The sequence below is a fragment of the Papio anubis genome, chromosome 8 (assembly GCF_008728515.1).
Source record: "Papio anubis isolate 15944 chromosome 8, Panubis1.0, whole genome shotgun sequence".
Classification (NCBI taxonomy): Eukaryota; Metazoa; Chordata; class Mammalia; order Primates; family Cercopithecidae; genus Papio; species Papio anubis.
In genome coordinates, this window is record NC_044983.1 from 2902294 (window position 1) to 2918937 (window position 16644).

At 39.7% G+C, this 16644-nt stretch overlaps 1 protein-coding gene and 1 long non-coding RNA gene across 6 annotated transcripts in view; one reads left to right on the forward strand and one right to left on the reverse strand.

The window, feature by feature from the left end:
- CSMD1 (CUB and Sushi multiple domains 1) overlaps nt 1–16644 on the reverse strand; it is a 2034404-nt gene that overhangs the window by 43794 nt on the left and 1973966 nt on the right. The gene's annotated exons all lie outside the window — the stretch shown is intronic.
- Nucleotides 1–16644, forward strand: part of LOC116276437 — a 50548-nt gene that overhangs the window by 30690 nt on the left and 3214 nt on the right. Inside the window, exon 2 of the long non-coding RNA XR_004186002.1 lies at nt 8600–8915. This is a non-coding gene — a long non-coding RNA (uncharacterized LOC116276437). The remainder of the gene's footprint in view (nt 1–8599; nt 8916–16644) is intronic.

Sequence of the window (16644 nt, forward strand, 5' to 3'; positions counted from 1 at the left end):
TCTCCTTGAAGGCAGAGAACCAAATATTCTCTGAGTTTCACCATGGCTGGTGAAGGGGGATTTATAATATGTGAGTTTCATAACCTTGTTCTGAAACTATGGACTAAAATTCTCTTGCCATGGAAAGAGGTGCATAGGAGACAATAAACCCCTCATTCTTGGAAATCATTCTGCAAACTTACATTGCATTAGAACTGCTTGGAGGGTATGTGTTAAAATGCTAAGCCCTAAGTTCCTACCCCTTCCTTTACCTAGTTCACTATCCTTAAAATATTGAGCAGCAAAAGATGTTTGACAGCAATAAATATTCCTTGAGCTCCTGTGGGGAAACTGGGTGGATCCTTAAAATGGAAGAAGCCTGGATACAAATACTCTAAATCTGCTCACGCACTTCTTCAGTCCTGCATAGAGTCGCAGTCCTAAGTATTTCTTTATATTCCTTCCTATTTCATTCTGAGGCTCCATTGGAAGATTCAACTGCATCTATGTGCTGGAGGAAAAACAGGGCAGGAATAATCTGATTTATTTATCCATGATAGAACTTCCATACCGTTGCTGCAAATGGGTGTGTTTTACCATACAGAGTAGAATGTATCTGCCAAAAGAGTTTGTTAGTGACCAACCAATCCACACAAGCACCTTTCCCATCTGTATTTGTATTCCCAGTTTCTATGTGAACAATTCCTATCCAGGGATCTGGTGGAAAGAGGCTTATGTGACTGACAGGCGACCTGTTGGTTTGTAAACTAGAAGGAGAAATTGCCAGTGAGGTTCATGGTGTGGAGATATGTCAGGCCCACCAGCAGCCACTCCAGACCTGGTTCCCGACACGCTGTTAAGTATAAGGTAACGTGCCAGAAAGAAATAAAGAGGCTCACTCTAGAGAGATGCACCTCATCGTAACATCTTACCGCCCAATACACTAAGACTTGATTTCCAGGTGTGAAAACCTGACGTGGAACCTGATTTTGTCAGCTGGGAGGAATGAGAACACTGATGTCTTGTATACATTCAGCCCAGTGTGGAGAAGTTCAAATGAACACACAGGCTGTGTTCTGAGGTGACAGCTGGGTATGTGGAAGGGTAAAAGAAGAAATTAATACAGGGATCAATAACAGGTCCAAAGTCACAACGACCATTGAACTAGCAATACACAAGGATCAGGACTCCTGAACACATGTCTGGTATAGCATAATAATAAAAGGCATCAGCATTCCTTGGTGACAGGAATCCCAGGGGCACCCCATCCCTTTTTCCTGGAGAGGACCAGCTGGAAATCTTAGCCCTCAATAGGATTCTAGAGGTGACTCATTAAGCCATTTTCTCTATATACACTCCTTATTCAGAGATGTCTTCTTAAAGATGCTCAAGTTGACATCCAAATATGGATAAGAGGCCAGGTGTGGTGGCTCACATCTGTAATCCCAGCACTTTGGGAAGCCGAGGCGGGCAGATCATTTGAGGTCAGGAGTTCGAGACCAGCCTGGTCAACATGATGAAACCTAGTCTCTATTAAAAATACAAAAATTAGCCAGGCGTGGTGGTGGGGGCCTGTAATTCCAGCTACTCAGGAGGCTGAGGCAGGAGACTCACTTGAACCAAGGAGGCGGAGGTTGCAGTGAGCCGAGATCATGCCACTGCACTCCAGCCTGGGTGACACAGCGAGACTCTGTCTCAAAAGACAAACAAATAAACAAAAAAACAAATATGGATAAACATAAGGTCCTATTGTTTATTCTCTTTCAAACTTTCTTGAGGACCATGGAGGTCCTTCTGATCCAGTAATGTCCCCATTCTCAGTTAAGTGAACGTACTGATCGCCTGATGAAGGAGGCATGAAAACACTGTGTTTTGAGATTTGAGCAGTTTTTCCAGCTCTGGGATGGATCACTGTTCCCGTGGCACGCCTCACACCGTAGTAGGTCTCAGGAGAGCACCCGCACTCTGACCGCGGCTTCACCTCCAGGAGCTGCCCTGTCCTGCCAAGTGCTCATTAACCAGCTGTTTCCCTCTTGATTCTCTTCCTGGGGACAGGACACAATGTTTGCTTCACATCCTTGCCTCTTTCCAGAACCCAAAGCAATGGCCGTGTTTTCCTGAAAATCTCTCTAATGACAGAGAAACGTGATACATTCCCATCCCAGGCTCCTTCTCCAGCTGTTGACTAGTAGAAATGCAGCCAGCTGTCTGCACACTGGTCTCTTCTAGGCAGTTTGGCTCTAAGGTGAAGGGCTGTGACAGGGCATCGCACGAGAGTCTGGTATCCTCTCCATGGCACGGACGCTGGGCTCTGTGGGCAGCACAACTCCTGATGTAACTTTGCAGGATTCGTATCTATTTGATTCCAGCCTGTTACGTGATGAGGAAACACTGTGAACACTTCAACTGCTTTTCAATTAGATAATGTAATTCCAAGTTCCTTCTGTTGTTTCTAGAAAAATTGTTCATAATCGGTTCTTACATCAAACAGAATCTGTTTCTGTTGTATATTTTTAACTTCATTTATTTATCCACTAAAATGTATTAGTTAATGATAATTAAAATGTAGATAAGGCTTTACTTAAGGGCTTTGAGATGATTAGAGCAGAACCATGGACTTTCACTTGTATATCCAAAATTTGGTTAAAAATTATAAATCTAATTGTAACCCAAAGTAAAGCACTTCCCAATCTTTGGCATTAGCGCGGTTTCCTACAAGCATAATAGTTTTTGAAGAAAGTATAAGCAACTGTGATCGACCTCTCGCCTCACTGCTTATTTTTGTGGAAGCTCTGCCTGGGGCCAAATTTGTTCTTATGTGTGTTTATTTTGAAAGGCAAACCATGTAAATAAAGCTTAGTTTTTAAATTTCTATATAATTATTACACAAAAAGGAAAAGTAAAATAGAAACTCTCAGATTAAACTTTAAAAACTAAATGCTATGGGCTAAGCTTTTATGTGAAATTAAAAATAAACGAATATTAAGAAAAATTGGCAGAAATACACTGTTTTAGTATGAACTGGTAACTCCTGTTTCCAGAGCAAATAGAAAACTGTTAATTACAAAGACAGAAAAATACCAACTTAGTGCAGTTCTGTTTTTACATGGCTGTGAGTGACATTCTGAGAATAAACGGCAATTTTCCATACATTTGGAGGTGCACTGAGAGACCATCCGTTCATGTCGCCGCCTCAAATCGGATTCACAGGAAAGGTCTGATCCACGTCTGTCAAATTCCACTCACTGGGGTAACCCTGAACAGCAGTCACTGGGAACGGAGCAAACGCACAGGAGGGAGGGGCAGGATGCTGGGAGGAGCATGGGATTTAAAGAAACCTGTGCATTGGGGCTATTTACTTACTTTTCCCGCTCCCCTGAGACCAAGTCTTGCTCTGTCGTCCAGGCTGGAGTGCAGTGGTGCCACCTCCGCTCACCGCAACCACTGCCTCCCGGGTTCAAGCAATTCTCCTGTTTCAACCTCCCGAGTAGCTCAATTACAGGCGTCCGCCACTATGCCTGGCCAATTTTTGTATTTTTAGTAGAGACAGGGTTTCACCAGGTTGGTCAGTCTGGTCTTGAACTCCTGACCTCCTGATCCACCCGCCTTGGCCTCCCAAAGTGCTGGGATTACAGTCATGAGCCACTGTTCCCAGCCTTATGCCTTTACTTCGTTAGTACTGGATGACAGGCCAGGGAGGATGAGCAAATATGTTTTCAGAGATGCATAGTGGTAATTTTGGGTCTAGGAAGTCAGGAATCCCAACAAGCCCAGAGTCCCGTGCAAAGCACATGGGTTCAGAGGTAATAAACTATTAAATCGTCTATACCACCATCGACTTCAGATTCTGTTTGTGTTTTTTAACTCACACATATTTATGCACGTATTTAATCCAACACGTTTCACACACATCACCCTGACAAGAGGTTTACATACCCAACTTAAAAAATACATTGAAATTTTTTAAAGTATAACTTTTTTAAGTTTGAATTTTAAGTTAACAGTTAACTCTGAACAGAGACTGGAACAAATCAGATGTGAGCTTAAAATTTTGGCAGAGAAACAATTATTTTAAGATGATCATTGGCCTTAAAGTGACTCAAAATCAGTATATGTCCCAATATAAAATTTGTGACACAATTTTTATGTCACAAAAATTGTGTACGGAATATAGAAACCATAATTCTGTAGGCAGACTGGAAATATACCACGTTCAAAGCTTTATTTTGCTTTCAAAAAGACTCCTGTGGCCGCATCATGCCTGTATCAGTAGCTTCTGCCTAGTTCAGGAACACGCAAAATACATGATATATTCCACATATAACCGAGGCAGGAGACTGTGGTTGATAACTGCTACACTGTTTCACCACTTTCCTTACAAAGGTTATATTTAAAGTCACTACACACTACATAGGCAATACTCCTTATAGTTTTCTTTTGAAATTTTAGTTTTCTTTAAAAAATTCTTCAATGAAGTATAACTGATAAAGTTTAAAGGGTACTGTTCCAACAAAAATTGTAAACTGATTGACATATAAGGAAGAAAGTCATAGGAGAGTGTGACTCAGCTTCACTCAAGGAGCTCAGTGGGAAATCAGGCAAGGCCCTAAGAAGTTGCTTTCTCTTAACAATAGCTGTGGGGGCAATAGGTGGAGGGGTCTGGTACTTTCAATTTAGTCTACAAGGAAACCAGAAATGTGCTCCAGGAGACCCTGGTGGCTTCTGAACTGCTCCTTCTATATTCTTAGCATATTATTATCGAAAAGAAGGAACGGAAGGGAAGGGGAAGGGAGGGAAGAGGGAGGGGAGGGAAGAGGAAGGGAAGGGAAGGGAAGTGAAGGGAAAATGGAAGGAGAAAAGGAAGGGGGTGGGGGAGGGAGAAAACTGTCTTCATGGAGGAAGGGAGGAAGGAAGGAAGGGAGGGAGGGAGGAAACTGTCTCCATATTTTCATATTTTTTAAAAAACTTAAAGCCTGTTTAAGTTTCTTTTTGGTGTTCATTCCTTTTCCTTCTTCTTTCTTAGTGTCTTTTAAAGTGTATTAAAAACTTGATCATGAAGAGAAAATACTAAACAAGAAACTAAGCTTTGTAATATAAAAATAGCCAAGTAAATTCTTGGGCAGTCAGGAAAAGGCATAAAAATTAGTTCAACACATTTTTTAAAAGCACTCATAAAAATTTTTTTGTAATATGATTATGCAATAATATGATTTTTTTACAACTTTTCAATAGAATAAATTACAGAAAGTTTAGAGGACAAAAATACAGATAACTATGCAATAGTCAGTGTATTGCATACAATAAATATTTCTGGATTTGTTCACTAACTGAATGAACCAAAATTAAATTAAGCAAGATTGCTGGCCACAGAGAAAACACAGTAACAACAATTAAAAAATGACTATTTTCAAATATATGAAAGTTACATATTTTTATCTTTTATCAACAACTGATAACTAGGTTACAGCTATAGTTTTGACTTTTAGGTGTGATAAAAGAAATATGTTATAATAGATGGTAATTGACAATTGTAATTGATTGCCTGACTTTCCTGCGATGATATAAACTTCGAAGAGGAAATTGGGATTCATTGAGGACTCACTGTCTGCCAGGCCCTTGGCCAAGCATCAGTTTATCTGGAGCTCTCAGAAACCTATGAAGAGGGCACTGTGGCTACATCACTTCCTTGATTCTTCATAAAAGGAAACTGCTGTTCTCCCAGGAAGTCGAGCATTAACTCTAAGACCTGCAGCTAGGACTAGGTGGCATGGGTGCCAACACATATCAGATCAACCCCTAAGACTGTGTTTTCTGTACTCAGCAACACTCCCTCTCAGTCCTACACGGATATTAATGTTTTCCCCAGTTGATTTTTTTACCAAAGAAAATATGCCTAATATAAAGGAAAAAGATTGCATGAAATATTCATTTGGTGCAAAAGTAATTGCGGTTTTTGCCACAGCAATAGTTTTGCACCAACCTAATAACACACGGAAATGGCATATGCAAGTACTCTGCATACTGATATTTAAATCTTGACGTTAGAGACTCTTGCAAGTGAATTCCCTCTTAACTGATTTTAACTCAGCCCTAAGGCGAAGTTAGAACTAATTCTTAATGGTCTCTCCAACTATATTGTTTCCAGGCCTTGGATGTATTTTTCTATCATATCTTACTGATAAAATAATAAACAGCTTATATTAAGGGCCTCGTTTAGCATTTGCAGGTCAAGAAGAAAGGCATGTTAACTCTACAAGGTATTAAAATTTTAATTGAAGAGGTATTCATTTTATAATAAGGGTAATTCTTGACATGAAAAATTCTTCATGATATATAATTACATAAAAAGGCAGGTTACAAAAATAGTCCATAGAGATTATATGTAAGCTTATGTGTGTATGTATAATATATATAAATAAGAAACATATAAATATATAAGAAACATAGAAATATATTTATGTATAAGAAATACATACATAAATATATTTACATAAGAAATATATAAAGTATATTTCTATATATGTAAGAAATATATAGAATGCAATAAAATATACAATACCTTTTCTAAAAATCAAAACTTATTCACTACTAGTTTGAAAGATGATTGATACAGTACTTCTTCTTTTCGGATATAACTCACAAATTTTGCTGTAAGGAATATACACTGCATTATGAGAAATGAGCACTTGACTTTTAAGTTAACATAAAATCGGAGGATGAAAGCCCCCATGAGAGGGGTCTTCCCAAAGCACAAGAGTGATGAGGGTTCATCACCGTCTCTGTCTGTGCCAGGGGACACACCCTGCCAGCAGCGCGCATAAGGGCAGCTTCGGGGAGACTGGCGCCTCAGGGTCCCTGGGCTCACACCAGCCTCCTGCTCTTGGCAAGCTCCTTCCTATCCACTTCCTAAAGCCCAAGAGGAGCTTTGTGAAGTCACATCACTGCAACTGGTTCATTTAAGTTCTGCCATACATGTGCAGGATGTGCAGGCTTGTTCCATAGGTAAATGTGTGCCATGGGGGTTGGCTGCACCTGTCAACCCATCACCTAGCTATTAAGCCCTGCATGAGTTAGCTATTTTTCCTAAAACCTATTTTCCCCAGTTATTAAAATAGCTATTTTAGCTCTTTTAACATTAGCTTACATTTCCTTTAATTTTAAAATTTTACTCTTTTAACATTTTGAGAATACGTTATTATATCCAATTTTTCATTAACACTTTAGTACAACTATACCCATAATGATTCTTTAGTAAAGTTTTTGTGGTTGTTTCCTTTTTGATTCCTCTATCCTAACAGAACATTCACTAACCCCATATTTTCTTAATTTTCTTTATGCTCATGTACATAAGCATATTGGGACACAGGTTTTACATGTGTCTAAACACCCAATCCTACAAAATTATGACAAGAAAAGAAAAAATAATATTTAATGTTTGCATACAATACAAATTATTAGACAAAGCAAGGAAACATTATGTGAATCATTCTGAAACAATGTGAGACCTGGTAAATCTAATTGGTCCCTCACTGAACTGGCTCGACTCTTAGGCATAGTGATACATGTTTTAGAATAGCGGACAAAGATTCCAAGAAAGCTCCTCTAGAGAAACATGGGCCTCCAGTTGAGCAGGAAAATGTGATTCTCAAAATAAACCTGAAGATGCTTGTTTTCATTCCTTCTTACGACATCTTCAACTGTATAAATTATTTCTTCCAGAAAGATACTACTACTAATAAAAGGGATACCTTCTTTTATTTATTTTTTTAATCTTATTTGCAAAGATAGTGTTACTGGGCTGAGTAGAATGAATTTTCTTTAGTCTCCTAAATCCGAGCTTTTTAATTTATCACAAGCACTGCAGGGCTGGATAGAGCTTCATCCTGTGCAGGGTTGAACCTGAGAATAAGCAGGCTACCCAGGGTGAGGTAGACATTGTAGAAATCTATATCTAATTCTGCCGTATAGTAGCACAGATTTACCTGGGGCTCTGTTTCAGAATTTGGGGTGGGGTTTCTGTTTTGTGCCATTAACTAACTAAGTGCTGCACCAAGGCCACACTCAATGACTTCTCCAGATTACACACTTGAGAATCTTAGGTAGTAATTGGGAAAAGAATGCACAGACAACAGCATGCTTACATGAGACACAACACCCTACAACTCTTGTGAGAGTATTTTAAAAAGCATACACAGTCAGAATCAGACCATATTGCAGTAAACAGCAAGAATCCCTGGCAATTTTGTTCAGCTATTTTTTTTACTTAAGGTTTTTGAGTTTTATGCCATTTCTTCCTGAAGCTTCATCATCTTTATGAGCCTGTCCTCTTTGAAATATTGTTTTTCCGGTTTTAATAATATGCGTATAAATTCTGTGTACTAGATTGTATCTTAGTTCAGAAATAAAACAAAACAAAACAATATGGAATAATGAAAAACTAGAGCAGGCAGACTGCTAGCGATGATCTGGGACTTCTAACCAACCTGACATGCCAGTGACGGTCCATTAACCTCCTCCTCCATCCCCTGCTTCGTCAGATATATTTGAAAAATTTTAAAGACTAAGTTTTAAAATTAAGTTTGTTTCCATTTTAAAATTAACTTTGTTTCCATTTTTCTAGGAAAAGGCAGGAAGTTTAAAACATAAAGGCTACATTAATCCTGAAGAGTTTAAAATGCATCATCAAATTTGCTTAAGCTGTGCAACAGACACGGTATCTAGTGGACCAGAGACAGTGTCTGGAACACTGAGAATGATCAATAAATGCGAGGTGTTTAATTTCTTCTACTATTCCTTGGGATAAATTAGAAGAAAGTGGAACCTAGATACAAAAAAAAGCTTTTGATACTTAAAAGCCCACTCTTTCGAGTTCAGTTAATCTCTCGTTCTGCAAGAATATGTTTTGTGTCAAATGGACAGATGCCACGGCAGATTGGGTGAGTCTTCCTAGCTAGCAAACTCCTCTGGTCGTCTGCATAGTTATCTACTTAAAGATACGAATTGCATTGACAGTGTCTAGCACATCATTTGGGATATGGTAGGCGCTTAACAAATGCTGCATTACATGGCCTAGAAGGCTCTAGGGAGATGGATACAGAACGTTCTGATACACCTAAGACCTCAAGACATAATTGTGCTGTCCCCCTGTGTGGAGGTAACTGGGACAATATTTGTGGGCATTCATTCTCAATCGTTCCGTCAGTCATGCAATTTTTTTCTGTCACACAAGGAGGAGAAAAGAGTTTGATTAAAACTGTTGAATCTTTCCTTAAGTCCTTGCAGCTGCATGAGCAAAAGGCTGACACTAATATCTGTCTTCCCATCACCATTCCGGTCCTCACAGTTTCTTGTAGATGTGCGGATTTCATGTTTTCCTCTGAGAGCTGAATGAGTTAACGTGATTGTTTCAGCCATATTTACCAGAGTGTGCAATAAATACTTCATGTATAGCAAAGCCTCCTGGTGCTAGAGACAGTGGGACAAGATTTCATTCAGCATCGGTTGATACATTTCAGGACATCTCCTAAACCCATTCCCCATTTTCCATGGCCTCTGACTTTACAAGTAAGACTCTCTCTCTGAACGCATTATTATATAATAATATTATATAGATGATAAGATCGACTTGCTAATTTTCAAGCTGACCAGAACACCCACATTATCGGGGAAAGCAGGAGGTTTTGAACAAAAAACTGGGGACACCTCTGTGAGCCATTCCATTCCTCATCGCTCCTAAATAAGACACAGTAGACGCCTGCTTTCTGGGGAGAGTGAGAACAAAGGAGCTTTGAGGATTTTGTTATGAATGCAAGATGCTCTCTACTCTGGAAGAGAGAAAAGCGATGCTAATCCCCACATATTCACCTATAGCACATTGGTCCAGAGCTGTGCAAGGTATTGAGCAAATGAGATACTTTGAAACTTCGCATCTGTTAGGTGAGCTCATTGGTCAGAGGCATCGTCCCTGGGAAGCACAGAACTGCTGGGGTCTTTATCCACCGCCTTTCCCATATTTTAACGCGATCTTTTCCCTTCAGTTGTAGATTGCTTTCCATGTGGTATCTTAGCAATAGCAGTTGACTGCTACTGCAGATATACCAGTTCAGATAAACTTGAGCTCACATCTTTTGGCAGCAAAACCTTATACAACATGCGTCATCTAAAAGGTGATTTTCCTAACGTCTTGTCCTTCAACAGGCCAATTATTTCTAGGGTGTGGCATTAAGGGTACTTACTACTTTATATACAAACTACATTAGGACACTCAATTTTCTTCCATTTAAAATCGCAATGCTAAAATAGTTCTTAATACACATGGCACACTGATAAATTTAGAGCTTTTAGGGTATATAAATTATTTAAATTTCTGTAACAGGGTAAGAATTCAGACATACTAAATATACATCTACGAATGAAACTGTCACTGTTGGAGTTTTTTTTGGCAATGCAATCAATGAGTTAATTGGAAATAATAAAACGTACAGAAGTTTATAGTCATCAAAATGAAACCAGAATCATTTTCTAAACACAGATATGGCCTTATCCTAAGACTTTTGAAAAATCTTAGAGAAGAGAAAACATTTCTTTCAAAAACAACCTGGAATTTAAATTTTTTTAACAATAGACATGGTTCAAAATTGCTCTTTCCTTATGAGCAAACATTTTTGAAAGTAAAACTTGATAATTAATTGATTAATGAAACATACCTTTTTGTTAGAAAAAGCAAAAGTGTGAGTGAATATGAGTCACTGAAGTATTCAAATGTTGTGAAAGTAATAGATGTTGGAGAAAAGAGTACTCCTGTGTTTAAATACATAAATAGCATTTGGTCCATGGCTGTATTTCCCATCTGAGAACTTCAGTAGTCATGAAAACTCACAGAGGGAAAATGGTGCTAAGTGTTTTTAATAAATTCTACCTATTAAAAAGAGGCAGTGAGTACAAAAGTCACAGGAAATTTCATTTAAGAAGATGACTACACAATGAAAACCTGAAGTTATTTCCTACTCTACTGTCAAGTATAGATGCTTAAAAATATGTTAAATCAGTGTAAGTGTAACAAATTTAAATATTCCATATGAGAAACAACCATTTTGTTCAAATTTTTGTGTGTGTATCCATTCTTTCAATATTTAATTACATTCACATGATTTAAAAGAAACACATGCATGAATAGTACGTATGCATACACACACACACACACGCCCACACACACATGCACACAAACACACCACACTCTTAATAAGTCCAGTCCAAGCATGTCATTGATGAAACTAAATGAATGAAAGTGAAGTAAGAGGGGTTAATAAAATCTTATTTAAACCATAAAAATGGTCTGGGTGTAGTGGCTCACACCTTTAATCCCAGCACTTTGGGAGGCCAAGGCAGGCAGATCACTTGAGGTCAAGAGTTCGAGACCAGCCTAACCAACATGGCAAATCCCCGTTGCTACTAAAAATACAAAAATTAGCTGGGCATGGGGGTTCTCGCCTGTAGTCCCAGCTACTCGGAAGGCTGAGGAAGGAGAATCACTTGAACCTGAGAGGCAGAAGCTGCAGTGAGCCAAGATCGCACCACTGCACTCCAGCCTGGATGACACAGTGTGACCCCATCTCAAAAAAAAAAAACCATCAAAATGAATGAAATGCTCATACATGTACAACATGGATGAACCTCAAAAGTACTATGCTAAGTGAAAGACGCCAGGCACAAAAGACCTTAGATTCAATGATTTCATTTATAAGAAACATTCATAATGGGCAAACCCATGGAGCTGGATAGCAGGCACTATTGATGGGAGGTGGAAGGGGAGGGAAATGGGGACTGCTTATGGGCTTAGGGTTTCCTTTTGGGGTGATGAAACATCTGGGAATTAGACAGAGGTGACGGTTACACAACATGGTCATGGCGAAAGTGCCCCTGAACTGTACACTTTAGAATGGTTAACTAGGTCAAGTTTTTTTTTTTTTTTTTTAATGGAGTCTCACTCTGTCAGCCAGGCTGGAGTGCAATGGTGTGATCTCAGCTCACTGTAATCTCCACCTTCCAGATTCAAGTAATTCTTCTGCCTCGGCCTCCCGAGTTCCCGAGTAGCTGGGATTACGGGTGCGCACCACCATGCCCAGCTAATTTTTTGTATTTTTAGTAGAGATGAGGTTTCACTATGTTGGTTGGGCTGGTCTTGAACTTCTGACCTCATGATCTGCCCGCCTCGGCCTCCCAAAATGCTGGGACTATAGGCGTGAGCCACCATGCCCAACAAACTAGGTCTAGTTTGATACTATCTGATTTTCCTTTGAGATGGGGTCTTGCTCTGTTGCCCAGGCTGGAAATGCCATGTCTTGGCTCACTGTAGCCTCAATCTCCCAGGCTCAAGGGATCCTCCCTTCTCAGCCTCCTGACTAGCTGGAACTACAGGCATATACCACCACACCTGGCCAAGTCTTGTATTTTTTGCAGAGACTGGGTTTTACTATGCTGCCCAGGCTGGTCTCAAACTCCTGGGCTCAAGTGATCTGCCTGCCCCAACCTCCCAAAGTGCTGGAATTAAAAGCATGAGTCACTGTGCCTGGCTGAATTTTATCCCAAGAATAAAATAAACATTGAAAGAAAGGATTGTCCAATATCAAGTGTTGGAGCTTCATCCAGTACTCGTGAATCTCAAAGCAGATTTTTTTACTCATTAGAAGTGTATATACCCTTTGTATACACTTATGTGAACTTTAACGTGTGTTTTAAAACTAAAAACAATGTAGAGAGGCCACTTCTAGTTAGTGAAGTCCTTTAAATTGGAGACACTTTTCCAAAATTTGAAGCAACAAAAGGGTGTGGACTGCCTGTCTGGGTTTTCTAAATCATCCCCCTTGTTGAAGATAAGGTTATATTTTCCTTCTTCAATGCATTTATTGCCAGTATCCTGTTAACTGCAGCAGAGGGGCTGCTGTCTGTCCCTGTCCAGCACCACCTTCCTGATCCTGTCAGAAAAGAGCAGCATCGGGGCAAACCACAGCCCAAGTCTCAGTGTCTCCCAGACGCCAACTGCATATACTTTAAAAATATTTTTTAGGAAGTCAGCTTCCAATTACTTGAAGAGAAGGATCCATCTTTTTTTCATCAAAAGCAAGAATAAAGCGGAATTTTCATTAAAATGAAGGAAGCACTCAAAGGTCTCCTGGGACGTACAGATCCAATTCTCTAGTGTAAAATACAAAGGGAAGCTTTTGGTTTTGTTTTTAATGTTTTAAAAGATGAGTGTGGATAAAGTTTTAGGAGGTGGACTGTGTGCCACAATGAAGACAGCTCCCATCTCAGCCTTTACAGCCTCACGCTGGCCCAGAGTTACTCCCCTGCACTGAAGAAAGCAGACAAGGCTCGTGACGTTATCATCAACGGTGGTTTTGAAAGTAAGGAAACAGGCTGGGTGCAGTGGCTCATGCCTGTAATCTCAGCACTTTGGGAGGCCTAGGTGGATGGATCACCTGAGGTCAGGAGTTCAAGACCAGCCTGACCAACATGGTGAAACCCCATCTGCACTAAATTAAAAAAAAAAAAAATAGTTGGGCATGGTGGCATAATCCCAGCTACTTGAGAGCCTGAGGCAGGAGAATCACTTGAACCCTGGAGGTGGAAGGTGCAGTGAGCTGAGATGGTGCCATTGCACTCCAGCCTGGGCAACAGAGGAAACTCCATCTCAAAAGAGAAAGAAAAAAAGAAGGAAGGAAGGGAGGGAGGGAGGGAGGGAAGGGAAGGAAGGAAGGAAGGAAGGGAAAGGAAGAGAAAGGAAGAGAAGAGAAAAGAAAAGAAAAGAAAGAACACAGCATTCATACAACAAAAGAAGCAGCCTAAGAAGTTGAGCTCGTGAGTACTGACTGCTGACAGTCATTCTGGGTCATTCTGCTAGGCATAAAATTAAAGGGAACTGATGGATGAGAATTTTCAGAGTAATATTTCTTGTGAAAGTTGGATTCTTTCCCCACACACAGAAGTTTGCATCTGCTGTTGTTGCTCTTGTGGTGAGGACACAGGTGCTGACGTCATGCTGACAACCCAGCCGGGGCCGTGGAAAATTCCCCAAACGAGCACCAGTTCCCCACATGCCGTCGTGCCCACTCACAGGATACCACTGCCATGTTTCACAGAGGAAAATGGATACTTTTTGACTAAAAGACGAAAACTTTTATGAAAAATAACTCATGTGTGGCAAATGTAGAAATTAAAGCCATCAACATTTTATCTTTATATGGAAAGTGGGTACAGCTACACAGAAACACACAGCAAAGTTTTTATAGGGTCAATTAATTAAAAAATCTAATTCAGAAAATTATTTATAGACACCTTTATCATTCAATTTTTAATTTTTTTTACTTTGGGTTAGAAATATAGAAGCCCTTCCTGATAATGTTTCTTTTTAATTATTTAAAACCAATATCTCTTGAATATCCATAGGTTAAAAAAAGAACAGTGAAATGCTATTTAAATCTCAGACTTTATACAGAAATTAACACAAAATGGATCATAGACTTCAAAATATATCAAAGGCAAAGTGATAGAAAAAATAGAGGAACACATCAAGATCTAGGTGTTGGCAGAATTCTTAGACTTGACATCAATACCATGACCCATAAAAAGAAAAGATGATAAATTTAAAACTTCTGCTGCTCGAAGGACCCTGTGAAGAGGAGAAAAGTCAAACGAGAGACTGGGAAGAATTTTGCCAATCATATACCTGACAAACGACTATTACATAGAATAAAGAACTCTTGAAACTCAATCTTAAAAAACAAACAAAAAAATCCAAACTACTCCATTAGGACGTGAGCAAAAGGCATGAACAGACATTTCACGGTACAGATGGAGATAATCACCAGACAAGGTACTCTCATCGTTAGCCTTCAGGAAACAGCAAGTGAACACCACAGAAAGCTGTCACCACACATCTATCAAGAAAGCTAAAATAAGACAGAGGGACCGCACCGAATGCTGGAGAGGACGTGGAGAAACTTCATCACCCACACATGGTCGGTAGGGATGACAGACAGTACCGCCATGTTGGAAAAATGCTTGGCAGTTTCTTATAAAACCAAACTTACAAACACCATATGTCCCAGTACCATTTATACTCTTGGGCATTTTTCCTAGAGAAATGAAAACTTATAACCACACAAAATCCTGTTCATAACAGCTCATAGCAGCATTGTTTGTGACAGTGAAGTCTGGAATCAACCCAGACGTCCTTCAGTGGGTAAATGGTGAAACAAACTGTTACATCTGTACCATGAAATTCTACTCCACCGAAAAAAGGGACTGAATTATTGACATAGGCCACAACTTGGATGAATCTCCGGAGAATTATGTTGAATGAAAGGGTCCTTCTCAGAAGGCTGCACACCACCTGATTGCACTCTTTTATAGAACATTCTTGAAGGGAGAAGGTCAGGTTAGTGGAGAGCAGGTTAGTGGATGCCAGGAAGTAAGAATGAGGTTGGGATGTGTGGGTGTGTTTATAAGGGGAGCAAGGGGGATTCTTGTGACAATGGACATTCCCCATCTTGACCACATAATGTCCATATGCTGGTTGTTCTAATGTCCTCTAAGTTTGCAAGATTCTACCACTGGGTGAAAGTGGGTAGAGGATAAAAAGGACCTCTCTGTATTATAACTAATGCCTGCCTGGTAATCTATAATTATCTCCAAATGAAACATTTTATTATGAATGTATTTACTCATTCAACAGAGAAAAGGAGGACTTTAATGGGAAAAAAAGAATTGATGACATTTTATCCTAAGAAAAATAACACGCTGAACATATGATGTAATTTACATATTCCATATAAACATGTAATTTAATAACTTACCATCTTAAAACGCAATGTTAACATATTTGAGCTCAAATATTTTTAAAAATGAGGGATTACAAAGGAAATCAGCTTCTTATCAGGATGATGACCCACAAGATCTCCAATGTTAGAATTTCACTGAGATAATGACGTTACTAAGTAAAGAAATGAAGCACGTTGCTAAAAGACACACACACGACTGTGAGAAGCTGAGGGCGGAGTGGGGCATGTTTGACTCTGGAAGTATCAGGCCTAGGCAGTAAACTCAGCTCTGCTCCCTGTGGAGTCCTGTGGCCTCCACACAGAGTCACTGCTGGCTCTCTTGAGCTTCAGAGCCTATTTTGCTAGGCCCTGTTCCATACTTCCTAAAACACCACTGCACAGTTGCCAGTCATAAGAGTTCAACTGCCAAAAAGGTTGAATTATGCTAGAATGAGAACACAGCAGTGTTTTGCATTTCCTCTTATTCCTCTTATTCCTTGTGATTGTGAAACTAAAGCGAAAGAGATCATTTCAACCCTAATTCTGCACATCAGATATTTCCCATGTAATAATAATAATAATAATAATAATATTATTATTATTTTTTTTTTTTGAGACGGAGTCTTGCTCTGTCCCCCAGGCTGGAGTGCAGTGGCACGATCTTGGCTCACTGCAAGCTCCACCTCCCGGGTTCACGCCATTCTCCTGCCTCAGCCTCCCGAGTAGCTGGGACTACAGGTGCCGCCACCATGCCCGGCTAATTTTTTGTATTTTTAGTAGACACAGGGTTTCACTGTATTAGCCAGGATGGTCTCGATCTCCTGACCTCATGATCCACCAACCTCAG